This window comes from Carettochelys insculpta, chromosome 12 (genome assembly GCF_033958435.1).
Source record: "Carettochelys insculpta isolate YL-2023 chromosome 12, ASM3395843v1, whole genome shotgun sequence".
Taxonomy (NCBI): domain Eukaryota; kingdom Metazoa; phylum Chordata; order Testudines; family Carettochelyidae; genus Carettochelys; species Carettochelys insculpta.
The window spans coordinates 27,491,353-27,510,896 of record NC_134148.1 but is presented as its reverse complement, the minus strand read 5'-3'; the positions used below and the strand labels follow the sequence as shown (position 1 = coordinate 27,510,896).

Here is a 19,544-nt window from a genome sequence, read left to right as displayed (position 1 = left end):
GAAGTCACTGTTGGAAGGGATTTTCTGCCAAAACTTGACGACAGATTGCATCTACACATGAAAGCAGATCGAAAGAGTGATCTGCTCTGTGGATAGAGAGCAGACTGCCTGTCCCTCTCTCAACAGAATCGCTGACCAGAAGCTCTGCAACCAGGGCTGCATGGTGAACCGGAATCCCTTTCTGTTGACTAAAGGGCCCCAGATCATCTACATGGCTGTTTTGTTGACAGAACACTGTCAAGAGAGGCATTATACCTGAAAGGGGAGAGGTATAACACTGATGGCAGATGTGCCAACTTTCGTCCACAGACTGTCAACAAAGTGCATTTTGCATGTAGGCGTTCCCCAGTTTTTCCCAACAAAAGCCGAGTTTGGCCAAGAGAAACCTCTCATGTAGACGTAGCTATAGTGTATCGTCCCACAGAATTCTGTTACAAAACAGGTCTTATAATTAAGCACTGTAACCTGGTGTAACTTTGGGCATGTGAGTGAATTTCATCTTACAGAATCCTAAAAACAAAAACAAGATGCACATTTAGTCATCTTCAATTTTGTGCCCTAGAATAATGCAACAAGAAATTGAACGCATTTTCTAATGTATATATACACTTGTAACATCAACTGACAACTGTGTGCTCTTGTTGATCTACAACAGTGGTGGACAACCCACAGGCCACATGCATCCTGTATGGGGCATGAGACAATTTATTTACCACTGCCCATGCGCAGGTTTGCCAAGTTCGCCGGGTTTCTTTCCCCAAAATTTTTTCCCCACCAGTATCACTAAACTGACGCACATAAAAATCAAGGGCTGATGAAGTGAAGTGCAGGTTGACTGTACACAAGATTGACTGTGTGAGCCATGCGCTCCCTCTGTATCCAACCAAAGAACTGCTATGGTTCAATTGGCACGCACCCCCAAACTCTAGGTACACTAATGCAGTTAGCAAAATTACCCTACTCAGAGAAACCATCTTGGTTATGACAGTCTGGCTTCCCACGAAAATGAAGGAGGGCCACTCACTAGCCTAGGTTGTCTGCAATCGGGAACTTTTAGCAAATGTATTTATTTTAAGACACTGAATACATAAGAAATGTGAAACTTGAAATTCTATTTCAGGGCCTGGCGAAGAATTGACTGTGAAATCCTTAAACATTACGTCCACCACAATCTACCACCCTGAAGAAAGTCCCTAGCACCCAATCACAACATATCGATCATAACATAACAATGGCCATTCTGGGTCAGACCAAAGGTCCATCCAGCCCAGTAGCCCGTCTACTGACAGTGGCCAGTGCCAGGTGCCCCAGACGGGGTGGACCGAAGACAATGATCAAGCGATTTGTCTCCTGCCATCCATCTCCAGCCTCTGACAATCAGGAGCCAGGGACACCATTCCTACCCTTGGCTAATAGCCTTTTATGGACCTAACCTCCATGAATGTATCTAGCTCTTTCTTAAAGCAATCTAAAGATCAACACACCAACCTTGACAGGTCAATAATCATGCCAGACACACCAATAACCATAATGTTACTTAGAGCCAGGTGCTCAGATATCACACAATATGCTCCGAAGGGGGGGAGGAGGGACAGGATATGGATCTTAAAACTTAAAGCCTCCTTCATGAAACAAACACACTCCACCAAAGAAGTAGATTGCATCATGGAATGAGCCACCTAAATATCCAGGGAGAACTTGCTTCAATTCAGGAAAAAAGCCTATCACCAGCACATCCCTAATTCACATCTACCACCCGCTAATGGCACCCCTACTGGGTATCACTAAACACTTGCTATCCATACTTTAAAAAAATCTTTCCTGTACCTCTTCTTCTGGCTTTCAGTACAACTCCCAAACGCCATTATCAGAAGCAAACTCCCAAGAGACCAGGATACTCAAAGCAGCCCTGATCCTGCCAAAACAACAGATGCAAAACCTGCAGGTATCTCTCCCCTGCTATGTTAATATCCACCCACCAACACATATCTCAAGATCAATGGTTCCTACACATGCCTATCACAACACATGTGTACTTCATCCAGGGCATCATATGCCCCAACAACTATGGAGCAGAACTGGACATTCACTAAACTCTTGAATGAGCATGTACAAAAATTTAAAAAGCACTCTGTCACCCACAGATGAACATATTCACAAAGCTATCACTCCATGGCTACGTCTACACGTGAAGCCTCGATGTAGCAACATCGAAATAGGCTATTTCGATGAGTAACGTCTACACGTCCTCCAGGGCTGGCAACGTTGATGTTCAACTTCGAAGTTGCGCGGTACCACATCGAAATAGGCGCTGCGAGGGAACGTCTACATGCCAAAGTAGCACACATCGAAATAAGGGTGCCAGGCACAGCTGCAGACAGGATCACAGGGCGGACTCAACAGCAAGCCGCTCCCTTAAAGGGCCCCTCCCAGACACAGTTGCACTAAACAACACAAGGTACACAGAGCTGACAACTGGTTGCAGACCCTGTGCCTACAGCATGGATCCCCAGCTGCCGCAGCAGCAGCCAGAAGCCCTGGGCTAAGGGCTGCTGCCCACGGTGACCATAGAGCCCCGCAGGGGCTCGAGAGAGAGCGTCTCTCAACCCCTCAGCTGATGGTCGCCATGGCAGACCCTGCTATTTCGAAGTTGCGGGACGCGCAACGACTACACGGTCCCTACCTCGACGTTGAACATCGAAGTAGGGCGCTATTCCTATCCCCTCATGGGGTTAGCGACTTCGACGTCTTGCCGCCTAACGTCAAACTTAACTTCGAAATAGCGCCCGGCGCGTGTAGCCGTGACGGGCGCTATTTCGAAGTTAGTGCCGCTACTTCGAAGTAGCGTGCACGTGTAGACACGGCTCATATCTGGCATGATCCTCAAATAAAACTACTTCAAAGGACAAGCCTGGGAACTTACATTCATAACTTTGTTAGGTCCATGGTTTTGAGTGTCCAGCAGAGACACTGATTTTCTGGCCCATTACAACTTTTAACACACCCTGCTGCCTATTAACCCTCCATTGTCCTGAGACTAGAGTGGTGTTAAAGTGGCGAAAATTAAGTGAGCAATTTCCTAGGACATGTGCGAACCCTTGGTCCTAAATATTCTCTCCCAGCAGGCCTGCCAATGTGTGGGAGAGGGAACAAAAGAGCCAGTTGCCCTGGGTCACAGCATTTCAAAGGCACTCAGAGCCCTGGCCACCACCACTGCTGCAACTTTGGCAGTGGCAGTGGCTGGAGCTGCAGGCCCCTTTGAAGTGCTGTGGCAGCACTGCTCTGCTGCTCCGTGTGGCTGGGAGAGGGGGCAGGGTGGGGGAAGAAGCAGTGCCATGTTCTGGGGGCACTGAGGGATGACTGCCCTCGGCCCCACCCCTTCCATACTTGGCTTCGCCCCTTCTGGGGTGCAGGGCCAGGCCCACCTCCCACCTTGCCCTGGGGCCTGTGGTGGCTGTCAGCTTCATGGCGTCCCATCTTGTATTTAGCTTGAACATGGGTTTCTTTCTCTGAACTTGAGGAAGAGCATTGTGATAAATTTGAAAGCTTGGCCCTTTTACCAACAGGAGTTGGTCCATTAGAAGATGCTGCCTCATTGACCTTGTCTTTCTCAAAAGAGAACTAGACATTTTACTGGATTTTGATTTTCAGGCACCCTTTAAATGATGATTATGGGTAACTATTTTAATTTCATCCATGAGGTGCTTCTGTTGGGTCAATACCCTGAAGTTTCGATTTACTGGGATTTACTGTAATCCCGTTTCTGATTCCACAGCAATATGCAGGGATGCTAGAACAGTTTTTATAGTGGGGATACTGAGAGCCTTTGAACCACACCGTAAATCCTGTATATAATGGAAGACACTTGAAGCCATGGGGTGCTACAACACCTCCTGCACCACTAGTTCCAGCATCTATGGGAAAATGTAGGATTTTCAGTATAGGAAGCAGCCATTAAAGGAAATAAACTGCTAAGGGTAATCAGCTGGATAACTGCTACGGGTTGAACTTTTCTAGTTTAGTATTCTTTGGTTCAGCAACATTCGTGGTCTGGCATGATTTTAGTTAGCCCAACGTCCACTTATCATAGGTGTGGCCAAGTTTCCCTTGGTTTCATAAAGTTAGTTTATAGCCATCAGCCCTGGCGCTCATTGTTCTGTGCTGTTATTTAGCTCTAAGTTACCCTCTAAATGTCTTCCAAGAGCCCTGGAAGCAGCAGAAGTGTTGGCAATGCTGCTAAAAATATTGATAGCCTATGGCTTGGCAAATTCTCTTGTTCAGAATCAGTCAGGGCCCAAGGGTGCTGGATTAGAGAGGTTCAAGCTGTACTGTATGCAGGGTCTGAATGAACTCTCTCCTAACATCTAAGTGATGTGGAAAGACTTCAGCAACAGACTGCAATTTGCATATATTTGCCTGCTCTCATAGTTGCACAGCAGATGGAGCTGCTTTGCCAAAATGTTCAGTTTTGCCTCATTTTGGGTTACAAATCACTGTAGCATGTTGAGCATGGGGGTAATGAAAAGTTGTTATTCTGAAGTACTGTGTGAGTAAAAGCAAGCAGAACTATGTTTAACATGGCCTGGTTGACGGAGTCACCCTAAAATGAACCCCACTAGCTACAAAGGGAGAGATACCAAATCCCAGTGAAGAAGAATGTGGGTGGGGACAGGGGGTTCCCACCAGGTACTGTGGGCTCTGAACAAAGAGTCCTAGACACCATTTGAACTGCCTCGTTCAGCATTCAATGTCAGAGCTGGTTAGACTCATTTGAGCGTCCTTGTTTCCAGCTGATGTTTCCTACCTTGGGCACTCTCTGCTGTGGTGATCTTGGAACTAAACTTTAGACTTTATGTATGACCAGTGCACACAGAGATTGCACAAGCTCTGAGGTTCCCCTGCTACCTGCTCAAGTCACTGAGAGCTGAAATTGCTATCAGCTGGATTAAATGGCAGACCTTCAGCACATGATGTCATGAGGGCAGGAAGCTCTGGCAGCTCACAGAAACAGAGAACAGTGGGCAGAGAGTGTAGAAGTATTGCCTCTTAGAGGCATCGTGGGGCCGGTGTTAAGTTTTCCTGAGTGGGACTCAAGCCAGTTCTGTTTTGTCTTGGTAAGAGGAACTTCCTAGCTGTTGAACTCAGCCCTGGCTGCTGACTCCTGCACCTGGCAGAAGGTTTACACTACTAACAACCTTTAGAAGAGCAAAAACAAATATTTGGAGCAAGAAATAAATATTTTGGCTAGCAAAATCTTCCACTAGAAACTCACATTTAACTTGGGGTGCCTTCTGTGGCATTTTCCTCAAAAATTGAGCTTTCTGCCCATTTATTTTTGACTTACCTAATTCAATAGCTAGAGATTCCCAGTCATGATAACCTTGGCAACATTCCAGAGTATGTTTCCAAGCAACTGCCAGGGAGGGGAATTAGCTTTCAAGTAATCCTGGAACATCTTTAATTTGATGACAAAATGGATCACTACCCATTTTGTTCTTAGTCCCCAATATTCATCTGAACATGTGGCACCACTTCCTTACAATGACATTCATACTATATTACAAGGAACTCTTATAAAAGAGACTACAATAGCATTTGATATGAGCGCATTAGGATTAGTGACACCACAGAGAACATCAAACTAATTTATTTTGATGGTGCATTAAAATTAAGGTTTACATAAAAGTACTCCCCTTCCTCCAACTAAACCGAACACACTGAGAAAACAACCTTCAGATTCCCTCCAGTCAGTTTTGAACTGATCTTTCTTTAACTGTAAAGCTGAAAATCAACATCACTTGTGTTTCTTTGCCTGTATTTCCAAATGCATGTCATTAATTTAATAAAAAGGGGAAATGAAACACTAAGGAGAGAGGCCTGGAGATGCAGACTAGCATGAACGTAAGCTACATAATAAGCGTGGATAACTTCCATCGAGTTGCACCGTTGGAACTGATGGAGGAAGCTGGCCATAGAATGTGCGTGTTGGGTGGCAGGGATTGGCAAGAAAAAATGCCAATTTTGTGCTATTATTTTCTTCGGCTTTGCTATATGTCATCCTTTTTGCACAGCTATCTAGCTCACAAAAAAGAGAAGCTAGGAAAGTGTGGTGAGGAAAGGTTGTGAGGCAGATGCTCTCCCCATTTACAACAACTCTCTTCTAGTGACTTCTGCAGAATTTACTTTGGATTACACCACTGTAAACAACAGCAAAGTTCAACCTGTTTTCTTTTAGAAAAAGACATATCATGACGTTCTTTGGAATGGATTTCTAGACAGCAAAATGAAAATGCTAGTGCTGAAGTGGATGAAAAGTTATAGGCTTTGACTGATAATTTACTGTCGCGTGGTTTCTTTCCCTCTTTACTATCACAGAAGTCAGAATGAGAAGTGTTATATCCTCTTCTAGAGACAGAAAACAAGTGTGTACTGATGGTATGCTGTGTCTCAGGAGACAGTGAGGTCGCCTTTCAAAGTTCCACCTCTACCAACAAGAAAATAAAAGGTCAAAGTATAGAATTCTAAATGAGAGCAACAGCCTGAGACAGGTATCATATATTAAACAGATTCTGGTTAATCACTGTCTGAAGACCCTAGCTCTTAAATTTTCACTTTACAGTAAGACAACCATTTTAAAAATCAGAAATGTTAAAGGGCCAAATTCATCCCTGCTGCAATTCTGATGAAATCAGTGGAATGACACGGGCAATAAATTTGGCCCAAAGGAGATCATAACACAGTTTTATGCCAAATAGCAAATGCAACCAAAATTTAATAAAAGGGGGAAAATTAATGAGTAGCAGATTGTATCCTCTATGCAGATTTGAATCCCATTAAGGTCAGAAGTTAGAATTTCTAACAAAAGGGCACAGGATTTGGAATAAAGACAAAAGAAAGCTAATCCTGCCTCTGCCCCTGATGTGCCATATGACCTTAACAAGTCACTTCTCTTCCACATACCTTAATTGTCCCAGCTGCAACATGGGAACAATGGTACTACCTTCCTTTGTACAGCACTTTGAAATCTATGGAAGACTAAATATTATTATTTAGCATTGCTTACAATTAGAGGCTTAATATTCTATTTCATTAAGCTTCTAAAAGGAGAACAGGAAATTTTTTCCATTCCTTTTGGCTATAGGTCTCTAATCCAAACATGGGGTGCCACAGGACTTCTTGTTGTTTTAGCTGATATAGACTAACAAGGCTACCCCTCTCATACAAAGATCACTGGAACTGCCATTTATAGGAAAAAAAACCAAACAGATTTCGTATTACGTCTGGGCCTCTGTACTTATAATCATACTCTCTTCCTAATGAGGCTGATGTCACTACAATGATGACTCTTCAGGGGCTTCATTAACCTAGGTACAATATAAAAATTATAGTTTAATTGGCGTAGTACAAAAGCAGATGTTAATCTCAGAGACGCAAAGACCCGTTAGTCAGAAAGAAAGCATGTGTGTGTGTGTGTTTCACTTACACAGCTCTTGAGAATCAAGATGTTTTAAGTAACTGAAGGATATATGCTCACATCAATGCACATGAGTAACTGATACTAATATGTTTGATGATGAGAGAACAAGGCTGTATAGTGCAGAATTCGATGGAGCATGATGACACTCAACAATCCACCTTCTAATAGGGTCTGTAAAAAAATGTTACTAGAAATTGTATCTTGTGCCCACCATTTCCTAATTTTCTAAATGTGAAATCATAACACAGCTCCTGAAGTGGCTTCATGAGATCCATTTATAAGAATGGTACAGAATACGGAGTTCTCCTGTCCTAATATACGGACATGAAAATGGTACAGTAGCATCCTGAGATACGCACACTCAAGTTGTGCAAATCTTTGGTTAACATGATTCTGAGTGGCTGGGGGCTAGTGCCTGGCTCTGGGCTGCCCACCATTCACGGGAGCCAGGAAACTGACCAGTGCAGCAGTGCTGGTCAGTTTCTCCACTTCTGTCAGCGGCAGCAGCTGACAGCCTGGGAGGAAACTGTTCCAGTCAGGCTGCCATCCCTGACAGGAGCTGGGAAACTGACCCTCTCCTGTGAGCAGCGGCTCAGCCAACTTTCGTGGCTCCCCCAAGTGATGCGAAACTTGACTTATGCTGGGTTGTGCAGGAACACAACCCTCTGCATAAGTCCGGGCTCTATTGTATTAGTGTAAGAATTCTTTAACAACACAATTACAACTCAAGGCAACAATTTTATTACAAAAGGGATGAACATGAAGATATTTCCTAGCTTCTCATCTTTCTTGTATGTCTGCATGGAAGTTACAGAAAGGCCAGATTAATGAAATGCACGATAGGCAGGCAGAATATATATTTCAACTCATTCTTCATTTTAGTTTTGTTTTTAAATTTCAACTGTGTCGTGTCCTTAAACATGCTGTGATCTCTTAGTTATGTCAACAGGAACGGTGCATTTAGATAAGGCTGTGAGGGGCAGATTCTGATCTTGGTTACACTGTTTCATTGCATATGTACCAATAACTAGACTGAATCACTGAAGATTTACCTCAACGTAACTGAAAGCAGTATCTGTCCTTGTGTGTTTAAAATATGGCCCCTGACGCAAATTCTTATGCAGAGGTAGACATCTGTAACAACTAAGTAATATTTAAGATAACAGATTCAAGTAGCATTTAAATAGTGAAGCAAACTAACAATACAAAGACATTGAAAAGTGATACTGTGCTCAACTCGTCCACTTGACCTTAGTATTCCATGTTCTCCGAGGAACATACCATAACATATCACACAGGATCACATATCTGTCGTGACTCAGACAATAACCTGAGTTAAGAATGGACTGACAGCTTCAGTCTGGAGCTTCATTATGCTTGTGACACACTCCAATAAGGCAAAAGCATTTTGAAAGGGTACACAACTTAAGGGAGACAGTTCAGATGTGACCCCATTACAAAACAATTTTCTGTACTGTAATGATTTTCTGAGAATGTTTCACACACCTGCAAACCCTCCAAATTGCAGCCTGTATCCAAATTAGATTCTCAGCTTCCAGACGCAGCAACCCACCTACTGCAAGCCTTAAGAGTTCCAGTTCTAGGAAACATGAATGCATACGGATATATTATTATCATCTTACGCTAGTTCATAATCTGTAAGGAAATTGCAGTGGACACAAGTGCTTCCCTTGGAGACATGCCCTCATGTGTGGGTGTTCTGACCTGGGGATTTAAGCATCCTGGTAGCTTTAATTTTAGAGAGCAGACAGTTTTTAGAAAATGTCTGGTCTAAAAAAATAAATAAATAAATAAAAACTGGAAATAGCCTTGTACAGACATCTAATTCTGTAATCATTTGCACATCTAAAGTCCCCTTCTCTATCTGCACGTTCAGGTAAGCACGCCTCACAGTTTTCCAGTGATATAGATATTCCTATCATCTGTTTACACATGTTTAAACTGAGGCTATGTCATAGAGATAGCAGTTGACTGCTGATAACGCAATTTTAGCTACGCCAATTGCATAGCTAAAATTTACTTGTCAGCGGTCAGCTGCTAGGGCTGTCCTCACGGAAGAAGGTCAACAGGAGCATTTCTCCTCTCAACCTTCCTTAATCCTCAGCACTCACAAGGAGTTCCAGGGTTGATGATGACCCTGGAAAGTGCTATTTCGCCCATGTGCAAAACAAAACCACAGAAGATTGACCCCGTCTTCTATGGTAGCGTGGCAATAGGCTGAGACAGAGAACTTAAGCAACCTGCCTTCTATTATACAGGTAGCATGTGGAAATGCTGGGAATAGATCCCAGACTGCCTTTCAGTCTTATGATCAACTACAAGTTCTTCTTTCTTTCCTTGTCCATCTTGACTGCAACCCTTTTACTGTCCCCTAGTTGTGAATCATTGATGTTTAAAGGCTTACATACACCATTCACATAGTTTCCTACTGTTCAAATGAATATGACTTAAAGTTTAGGGAGGCTTCCCCTCACTGTCCTGAAACCACATATGCAAAAATCTGGCAAATATTTTATTAACGTGGTGGCTGTGCAGACTAAGCATTTTTATGATAAGCGTAAGGACTGTAATTCTCTCTAGCTCAGGACTTATCCCATAGTAGTTCAGCAGTTAACAGATTGCCCTCAAAATACACCTGTTTAGTTTTACCAATGGGGAGCTGAGATACAGGAGGATTATATCAGTTACTCAATGTTACACAGGAAGTCTATCACAGTGCTGGGAACTAAATCATTATCCTTCTTTGACAGGATACCAAGACTTGTGGATAGGTGTGAAGCAGCAGATGTGATTTCTTGAATTCAGTAAAGCTGTGGTACTGTTTCACTTGACCTTCTCATAAGGAAACTATGGAAAGACAGTCTAGGACTAACCTACTATATGAGGTGGGTGCACAAATCATTTGAAAACTGCACACAGAGAATAGTTATTGATAGTTCACAGTCAAGCTAGAAGGGCATATCAAATGGTGTCCCACCAGGATTCATCTGGGGTCTGGATCTATTCAATATCGTCATAAATAATTTGAAGAGTGATATAAAGAGTAAACTTACGAAGTTTGTGGATATACCAAGCTGAGAAGGCTTGCAAGCACATTAGACAACAGGATTAGAATTCCAAATGATCAAGAAAAATTGGAGAAATGCTCTGAAATAAATAGGCTGAAATTCAATAGGGACAAATTTAAAGTACTACACTAAGCCTAAGTCGCCACTATGCTGGAAGATCAACCCACTGAGGGTCAATCTTCCAGGATATGATTTTGCGCCTCAAGTATGGATTTGCAAAACTCAACCTCACAGAGGTCGCAATCGACCCCTGTACTCCTCGCGAGATGTGAAGAGTAACAGAGGTTGATGGGAGAAACTCTTCTACCGACCTTCCCCAGAAGGTACGGCCATGTTAGCTCAGTGCAGATATGTTGATTTTAGCTACGCAATTGCCATAGCTAGAATTGAATGTCTGTGGTCGAGTTAGCCTTAGGAAGAATAATTAATTGCACAAATACAAAAGGGGAAATAATTGCCTAGGAATCAGTACTGCAGAAAAGCACCAGGAGGTTACAGACAGATGTGAAAAGTAGGCTGGCACAGCATACCAGTTAGCAATGTCTGACTTTTAACTATAAGGCTGCAGGTACCAACCTGTACACAGTCAACAGCAGCAGCATTTTAATATTGTTATCCCTTCCCCATGCCCACGCTATTCTCAGCCCTGCTGGTAGGGTCTGGCTCTTTTGCCCCTCCTCACCCACAGGGCCACTAAATTGGAGGACGGCAGGGGGACAAAAGGGGCAGAAACAATAAAGCACTGCTTTGGAAGCGCAGCTGAACCCTACCATCATGACAATTGACATGAGTGGACAGGGCTGCTGACAGGGAGCAAAGCAAAAGGGGCAGCTGCTCCAGGGCCCAGCAATTTCAGAGGGACTGGCAGGCTCCCAGCCACTGCTGCCACTACCACAGCTACACCTGGGAACAGCTGGCTCCCAGCCCTGCCTCTTCTGCCTAACACCCTGCCTCTTCCACCCGAGGTCCTATATCATTATGATAGTTAAGTTACTTTCACCCTGATTATGAGGGATCACAAACTAAATGAGAGTCAGCAATCTAACACCGCTGATAAACAAGCAAATATCATTCTGGGCTGTACTAGTAGGAGTGTGGTAAGCAAGACATGAGAAATAATTCTTCCACACTGCTCAGCACTAATAAAGCTTCCTCTGGAGCACTGTGTTCAGCTCTGGGGGCATGAAGTGGCATCAGGGTCTTCAAGTATTTAAAAGATTGTTATAAAGAAGGGGATGCTAAATTGTTCTCCTTAACCTTTAAGAACAGGACAAGAAATAATGGGCTAGTATTGCAGTAAGGGAGATTTAAGCTAGACATTACGAAAATTTTCCTAACTGAAAAAGTAGTTAAATACAGATTGTGGAACCCTGGTGGTTTAAAAGAATGATGAACACCTGTTGTTCTGCAGAATCTAGATAATACTTAGTCCTGCCTTAGTGCAGGGGACGGGACTAGCTGATCTCAAGGTCCCTTTCAGTCCTACTTTTCTATGATCTCTCCAGTCCCAGTTCAGGGACTTAACCATAAGACCACACTTCCTTCCAGGTCTTTACACACTTGTAGTTAAAAAAACCATGATAGAGAAGAAATTATCATTTTCCAAGGACATTTTCTCTACTGAGAAAAACAAAATTATTTTTAAGATATACAGACAGCTACAGCGTCTCTCTGGAGCTTTTTTGCCACTGAAAAGTGATCCCTGCAAAATCTACACTAATTGCTTTATAATCATCAGTCTACAAATATCATGAAAATTAATTCCAACTACATATTATCTAATAAGTGTGGGAGAGGAAAAGAATACTGTAGATATTGCCGGGTTGAATGTCTACATCTATGTCTGTGGAAGAAAGACAACTGATTTCTTGTTATCTTGGCAGCATTATTATTAAATATTCAAAATACACAATATTCCACCATCCATAATTAAGCAATTCCAGACCAATACCACAAGACAACTGATGAAACAATCAACTTCCTTTTCTACTTAATCTTCTGCTGATTGCCTCCCAGACGGGAGCAACAAACTGCTCTCTGACATCTGGCTACGCAATATAAGAGCTTTCTGTTTACGTTCCTGATTCATCACACCTAGTTCAAATTGGTGGTGGACTCCATGTTACGAGTCAGAGGTCACTTGGCACAACTGTGAGTGATGTTCAGCCGAAGTGTCTCTCTCCATTTCAATAATGAGACTTAGGATATATTATTTGCCCCTTTTTGGTTGCTACATTCTCTGCTTCCGCTAATATTTACAAACCCTTATGAGAGATAAACGGTGGGCGAGATGATATCTTGTACTGAACCAGCGTCTGTTGGTGAAAGAGACAAGCAATTGCACTCACACAGAGATCTGCAGGTCTGGGAAATGCATTCAAAGTGTCACAGCTAGATATGAGGTGGACACTGGGTAACGCACAGGAAAGGTTTATGTACACAAGACTTTATGTAGGCAATACTGGTGTAGCCATGTTGATCCCAGGATATTATAGATACAAGATGGGTAAGATTTTATCTGTTATTTTATTCCTTTTGGTTAACATCACTTAACTGATGTTTGGGCATTCTGGTGAAATTCAGACCAGTGGGCATTCAGCCTCTCACTTGCCCTATAATTCTGAGTGAGCCAAATGTTTTTCTACTGTAACACACAGCCTGGGACAGTCACAAGTAGCACCAAACATGCAAGTCACACCCTGACTGTCTGTGTACAACAGCAGCAACTGCGACTCCAGAATCTTGCCAGCAACGCACCAGCCACACTCTCCAGTCCCTCCAAGTCTTAGTTATTTCTTGCAGTATGACACAACAAACTCCCAGTGCCAAATTTTCTCCAAAATGATGTGCTCTGTAGTGTCCAGCCCTCTCCCGGATACTACACAGAAATAAGAAAAGTTGTTTGTCCTTCTACAGACACACAAGCTCATCACAGGTTACTAATTTAACTTAGGGCTGCCAACTTTCTAACTGCACGAAACCCAACAGCTTTGCCCTATTTCTTCCCTGAGGCCTCACCCTCTACTCACCCCAGCCCCTCTCACTCCATCACTTGCTCTCCCTCACCATCACTCACTTTCACAGGACTAGGGTAGAAGGTTTGGGATGCAGAGTGGGTAAGAGCTCCTGGTGGGATTGGAGGCTCTGAGGTTTGGTGGGGATGAAGGGTTTGGGTGCAGGAGAAGGCTCAGGGCTGGGGTAGGGGACTGTGGTAGAGGAAGGGGTGGAAATGCTGGAGGGAGTTTGGGTGTGGAAGGGGGTTCTAACCTGGGGCAGGAGGTTCAAGGTGCAGGCTCCAGCTGGCAGCACTTAACTCAAGCGGCTCCCAGGCAGCAGTGAAGTGGAGCTATGGTAAGCTGCCTACGTGCCTTGCCTTTGCCCTACTCCTGGAAGCAAGTAACATGTCTGGCCCCTAGAGCATGGCACGACAAGGTGGCTCTGCACGGTGTGCTGTCTCTGAACCTGCAGGCACCACTCCCACAGTCTCTGCTGGCCTTGGTTCCCAACCAATGGGAGATACGGAGCCAGCACTTGGGATTGGGGGAAGCACGTGCAGCTTCCCTGGATCCCTCATGGCTGCAAGGACATGCCAGCTGCTTCCAGGAGCTGTGCGGACCCTGCCTTAGCCCGGATTGCCTCTGAAAGGAGTTTTAACACCCTGTTCAGCATTGCTGAGTGTAGCTGCTAGGGTCCCTTTTTGACAGGGCATTTTAGTAAAAAAAAATCAGGTGCCTGGGTACCCTAACTGAACAGAGGCAACTTCTCCCTTCCATTTAAATACAGCACTGTGTTAGTTTATAGTCAAAATAAAACAAAATGATTAACAAGAGGACACTGACAACCTATGTCAGCACTGATGTAAATTAAGTTATAACAGACTGGCACTACAGACTGGCTAATGACATCCACCTTAGTGTTATGCATATTAAAAAATAGAGAGAAAGAAAGACACATAGAAACAAATTCTTCCCTAAAGATGTAACCAGTATCTTCATTCCGACCATACTTACATGAGTAATCCTGAGTTATTCCACTTACATCAATGTAGTTAGAACAATGTCAAAGAGATCAGCCTCTGGTCTCAAAACAGGCATTGGTGACAGCAAACAGTAGAATCAACACAAGGAGGTCTTGAAAAATATTTGCTACAGATCCATTATTTAGGGAGACTTTTGTGTCATTAAGGGCATGTCAAGAGAAAAGGTCACAGGAGAATATTTCTTTTTTGTATTGTCAGTCAGTCTTTGGATACCAGTCACTAACATCTCTGTGTTTGTCAGAGAACTACTACTATCTTCAGAAGCCAATGCAAGGAATATATTTGATAAACTATTTAAGCAGAGTATTTTGAGTAGGCTGAGATATAAATGATGGTGCTGCATAACGACTTGAGCACCAACCACAAGTTTTATAATTTTTTTAAAGCCAGAAATATATTGAGAGTTCAACTGAAAGCTCCCAGTGTCGGGCACCATGGCATGTATTCTTAAAGGAGAATAAGGGCATAAAGCACTCAGATGACACTGAGTTGGGCCCAGCCCTTGGCAAATACCAGCTCATATCTCCTGTTCTGGTATTGAGCTCCAAAACAGTGTAAGTCCCAATAAGAATAATAGCTCATAATTGTTAAGATGTATTCTGGACCATCTCTGTTTTGGTTTAATAAATGGAGATACCACTCCAAACAACATTCCTACCTTATATCTGCAAATGAAATCCAGCATGAATTTGAGTTACCACCATGTAACTGTGATATGAAAAGCATTATAAAGGCATTAGCGAAAATTAACACAAATGTGTGATGGCAAAATGGTTTTTTGAGTTAAAAAAACAGGAAACAGAAGCTAGAACTGTGGTAGTACACAACTGTCAACATACAATAGGTCCCCAGCTTACACTGGTAATTCGTTCTGAAGGTCACCATGTAAGCTGAAAACCGCTTAAGTTGGAGAGGGGTTGGGGAATGGGTTGGGGCCCTGGGAGGGGGAATGAGGGTTATGCCTGTGGTAGATTAGGGCTGCATGGGGGATGGGAGGGTGAAGTTGAGCTGGGCCATGCAGGGGGTTAGACCCAGGCAGCTGGGGGTTGGAGCTGGAGCCCCGCACGTGTATGCAGGAAGCCCCGGGTGCAGGTTGAGGCCAGAGCCCCATGTATGGGGAAGGGTTGAATGGGCTGAACCACGGTGGGGGACTAGCTAGGGGGAAGGGGAGCCACATGTGCTTGCAGCAGCTCACAGCTGGAGCCCCCTCATGTGCTGGTGGCTGACAGCCCAGCATGTAGTTTGCGGGGGGGTGAGCTGGGGATGTGGGGGATTGAGCTGAGCAGAAGGGGGATTGCATGGGGGTGAACCAGGGCTGGGGTGGGTTGACCTGGCGGGGGGATAGAGCCCCTGCGCATGCCGGTGGCGGCTGACAGCTGGAGCCCCCCACTGGGGAGGTGAGCCAGGGCACATGGGGGTGGGGCAATTGGGGGAGGATTGAGCCAACGGGGGGTTTAATGGGAGTGAACCAGCATGGCCGTCAAGCGGTACCAGTCTGGGAAGGCAGGGGGCAGAGGCTCTTAGCCTGCCGAGCTGCCCACAGCTGCAGGAAGCTAAGCAGGCTGAGAGCCCAGCAGCTTCACATTGTGTGGAACTCACATTAAAACAAGTTTTGCGCAACGTGAAGCCACGTAAAGTGGGGGGTCACTGTATGAATTGGGGGTCAGCCGTGTAAGAGCGGGGTCACATACTCTGAGACCTTACTGTATCCATGTAACTAGGACCCATGTAAATTGGGGACTTACAGTACAAACTATTGATCAAACAGAAAGCTCTCTGGAAGTCACATTGTTTTAAAAAATTCAATTTGGAAATATATCAAGACACAGGAGAAAATCTATGTTTTAAATGAGGCCTGTAATAAAATTAATTATTTCTCAGAAATATCCTGCCCTCAGAACCACTGATCAACCAATGAGAGTGTTTTTGATGATGCAGTATTTCTATCTTGTGCTTTATTGGTTAAATATCTTATCAACTAGAAGAGGTATATGGGGATGTGAATGCTCCTGGCTCCAGTTTGCTTACATAGTCTGAATTTAAATTCAACCTCAATAAGATGATATATAATAAAGTGAGTTTTGCCATTCTAATTTTATTCAAGATTCTTAACTTCTCCACTACAATCCCCCCAAAAGCTATTATATACTTAAAGCCAAATTCTAACTTTACGTGGACTGTCTGAAACCAGAATTAAATCAATAGGCTTGCATGGGATACAAAGCAGGTCAGAATTTGCCACTTAGACAATGACATAGGCAAAAGTGGAAGTAATATAGCAACGAAGAGCTGAGTTCAAGTAGTAAACAAAAAGAGATTCCAATGGCTTTCTATCACTGACCATCAGCAGTTACTACCAAATAGTGGACTTGTGCTTCTAAAGTAGGTGGGAAAATACAAATAGGGCAAACCTTCAAGAAACATTTACCATGAACTCAAAAATATGGTCACATATCCCTAAGCAAGGGGATCTTTTAATACCCTGACCAAAGAAACAAGACCATATCATCCATAACTTTCTGTGAACTCCTTTAAAGCAGTAAAAACAGGCCACTTTTACTTAGAACCCTTAAAACAAAACGAAATTTATGTGATCACAATTTTTGACAAAATAACGTATTAAGTCAGATCCACGTTATTCAAGTAGTCAGTTCAGAAACTTTTGTGATGTACAAAAAACCCCCAAACTTTGTAATTAAGTTTTTTTCTCCTGAAATTCACAACTTCAATTAAAATTAAAGTATAAGAAGCTTGTACAAAGGTGATGCAGCACATTAAAAAAATGAAAAAGTGCTCTCTTTCTATTGAATTCTCTGAAATCTTCTCGTGTTTTGGTCCCAAAAGCAGCAAGTAGTTCAATGACAAATTCTGGAAGTTATATTTACAACAAATGGAGACATATACGAGCGAAATTCCAAGTTCAAGAGACTGGAACAGAGAGCTCTGCAGAACAGAATATAAAACCTGTTGTAACTGGACAAGAATCTCTTGCAACATAAAATGCAAGGGTCTCTGTATTTAATATTATGAATGCATTTGGTAAGTGTAGACTCTGATTTCATTTGCTTCTTTCTTTTGGTTTCTTGTTTTCAAGTTCTGCCCATTTTAAAATGTTCTCATTTCTTTATCACATTCCTACATGATCCTCATTCCCTTCAGTATTTTCTTGCCCTCCTCTGGGATTTTCGTCTGCTTCTGTCATCTGCCCCCATCCTCCTTTGGGAATGCTAATACAAAGATTTAATTTCATTCCCCCACCCAAGTAATACCCACCTCTTCTGTCAATGGTTATCCCTGGCATCTTTTATTCATTCCATATACAGAGAGATACTTATGCCTCCTTCATTGGCTCTTAGTCTTTATACATTTACAAATAAAAAGCCATTATGAGCAATATTCTTTTCATGCTCTATATCTGCTTCTCTTGTCATTACGATAAGTACACTCACTAAATTTAATTCTGTCATAATATTACCAGTTGGCATAATCTCTTTATTGGACTGGCTTATTGTTTGATCTCCTGTTTGTCTGTTATAAATTTGTTTGAAGTTTATGGAGTATATTTGTGAGGTGGATGGATTAGGTAGGGTTAGTCATATTAGATCACACACACATTTTAGCCATACATAAACTGCTAATTTCTCCTGTGTGGTTTCCATCTACTACTTCATCTTGCTCCATTTCACCCAACGCTAGCTGCTAAATGCATCCAAATATTGTCCTAAAACAATAGGTTGGGGGGGTTGTTTCAAACAATTTCAAAAACACAATGCAATATGCCTTCCTCAATTCCAGTCCACCTTGGACTTTCCACTTTTTTTTTTTTTTTTTTTTTTTTTTTAAAGAATCACAGGTGTCTTGAGTCACTTCATTTCATATGCTGGATTCAATCCTGAACCACAAAAAGAAATGGGAGCTTTGTCACTGACCTCAATAGATCTAAGATCAGGCTCAAGGTCATGACATGCTTTTTAAAACGTCCTGGTTATGTGCTGTTCTGTACTGAGTATAGGAAACAATGCAATAGCACATTTCAGTATACTCCTATTACCCTGTTATAGATATACAAGCACCTTAGTTTCTGTTAGCTCATTTTCTCCCACAGGACTGGACTGATTGCAAAACACTGTCACTAGCAATTTCTACACTATATGTTGCTTTTGTTGTGGTTATGTTTCTAACTTCCTCGGCTACAGGCCTTTTGTTTTCAGCATTGAGAAGGCACCATATTTAAGGTTGTACCATTTATCATAAAAGATCTTAAACTCAAGGTGTACAACAAGCTCAAACTATCTGCAAGGTAACCCTGAATGTCTTTACCCAGGGAGATCCACTTTTTGTGATGGGCATGATGAGAGTTGAGCAAAGCATTTATATACCTGTGACATTGTTTGATGCAAACATTATACAGATATGTTGAAAAGACATTAATACAAGGAAAGATAAGAACAGGAATCCCCTCCAAATATGTTTGATGTGTGTGCATTGTTCATAAACCATAAGATACTAGAACTCAAGAAAACAGAACACAACAAGAAGACAGCCCGGAAATCAGGCACTGAATCCTCATTTTCTCTATTCCCAGCAAGAACAAGCTGAGCCTCAATAGACTCAACAGGTTGCAGGTGATTTCAGTGCTGCCATTATCATTAATAATGACAAAGAGAATTACACAACCCTTGTGGCTTAGAACAAATAATTTAACCTACAAAGCTATCTGGGACTCCTCAGCCTCTTCACTGAACAGATTTCAGGTACAGAGAAACTATCAGCAAAAGTATATGTTTTTCATGTCAGCTCACCCAACACTGCAATCAATTCACCTGCCACAAGAGGGGATTTCATAACCTGGAGAAAAAAAATCAGCAGCAATAGGCTGATAGTCACATGACATAAAGAGTAGAAAATAAAGAGGAGAGAAAAGGATGGTGGTAAAAGG

General features: G+C 42.8%; 1 protein-coding gene across 2 annotated transcripts in view; it reads right to left on the bottom strand.

Moving 5' to 3' along the window:
* SH3GL3 (SH3 domain containing GRB2 like 3, endophilin A3) overlaps window positions 1–19,544 on the bottom strand; it is an 87,927-nt gene that overhangs the window by 67,540 nt on the left and 843 nt on the right. The gene's annotated exons all lie outside the window — the stretch shown is intronic.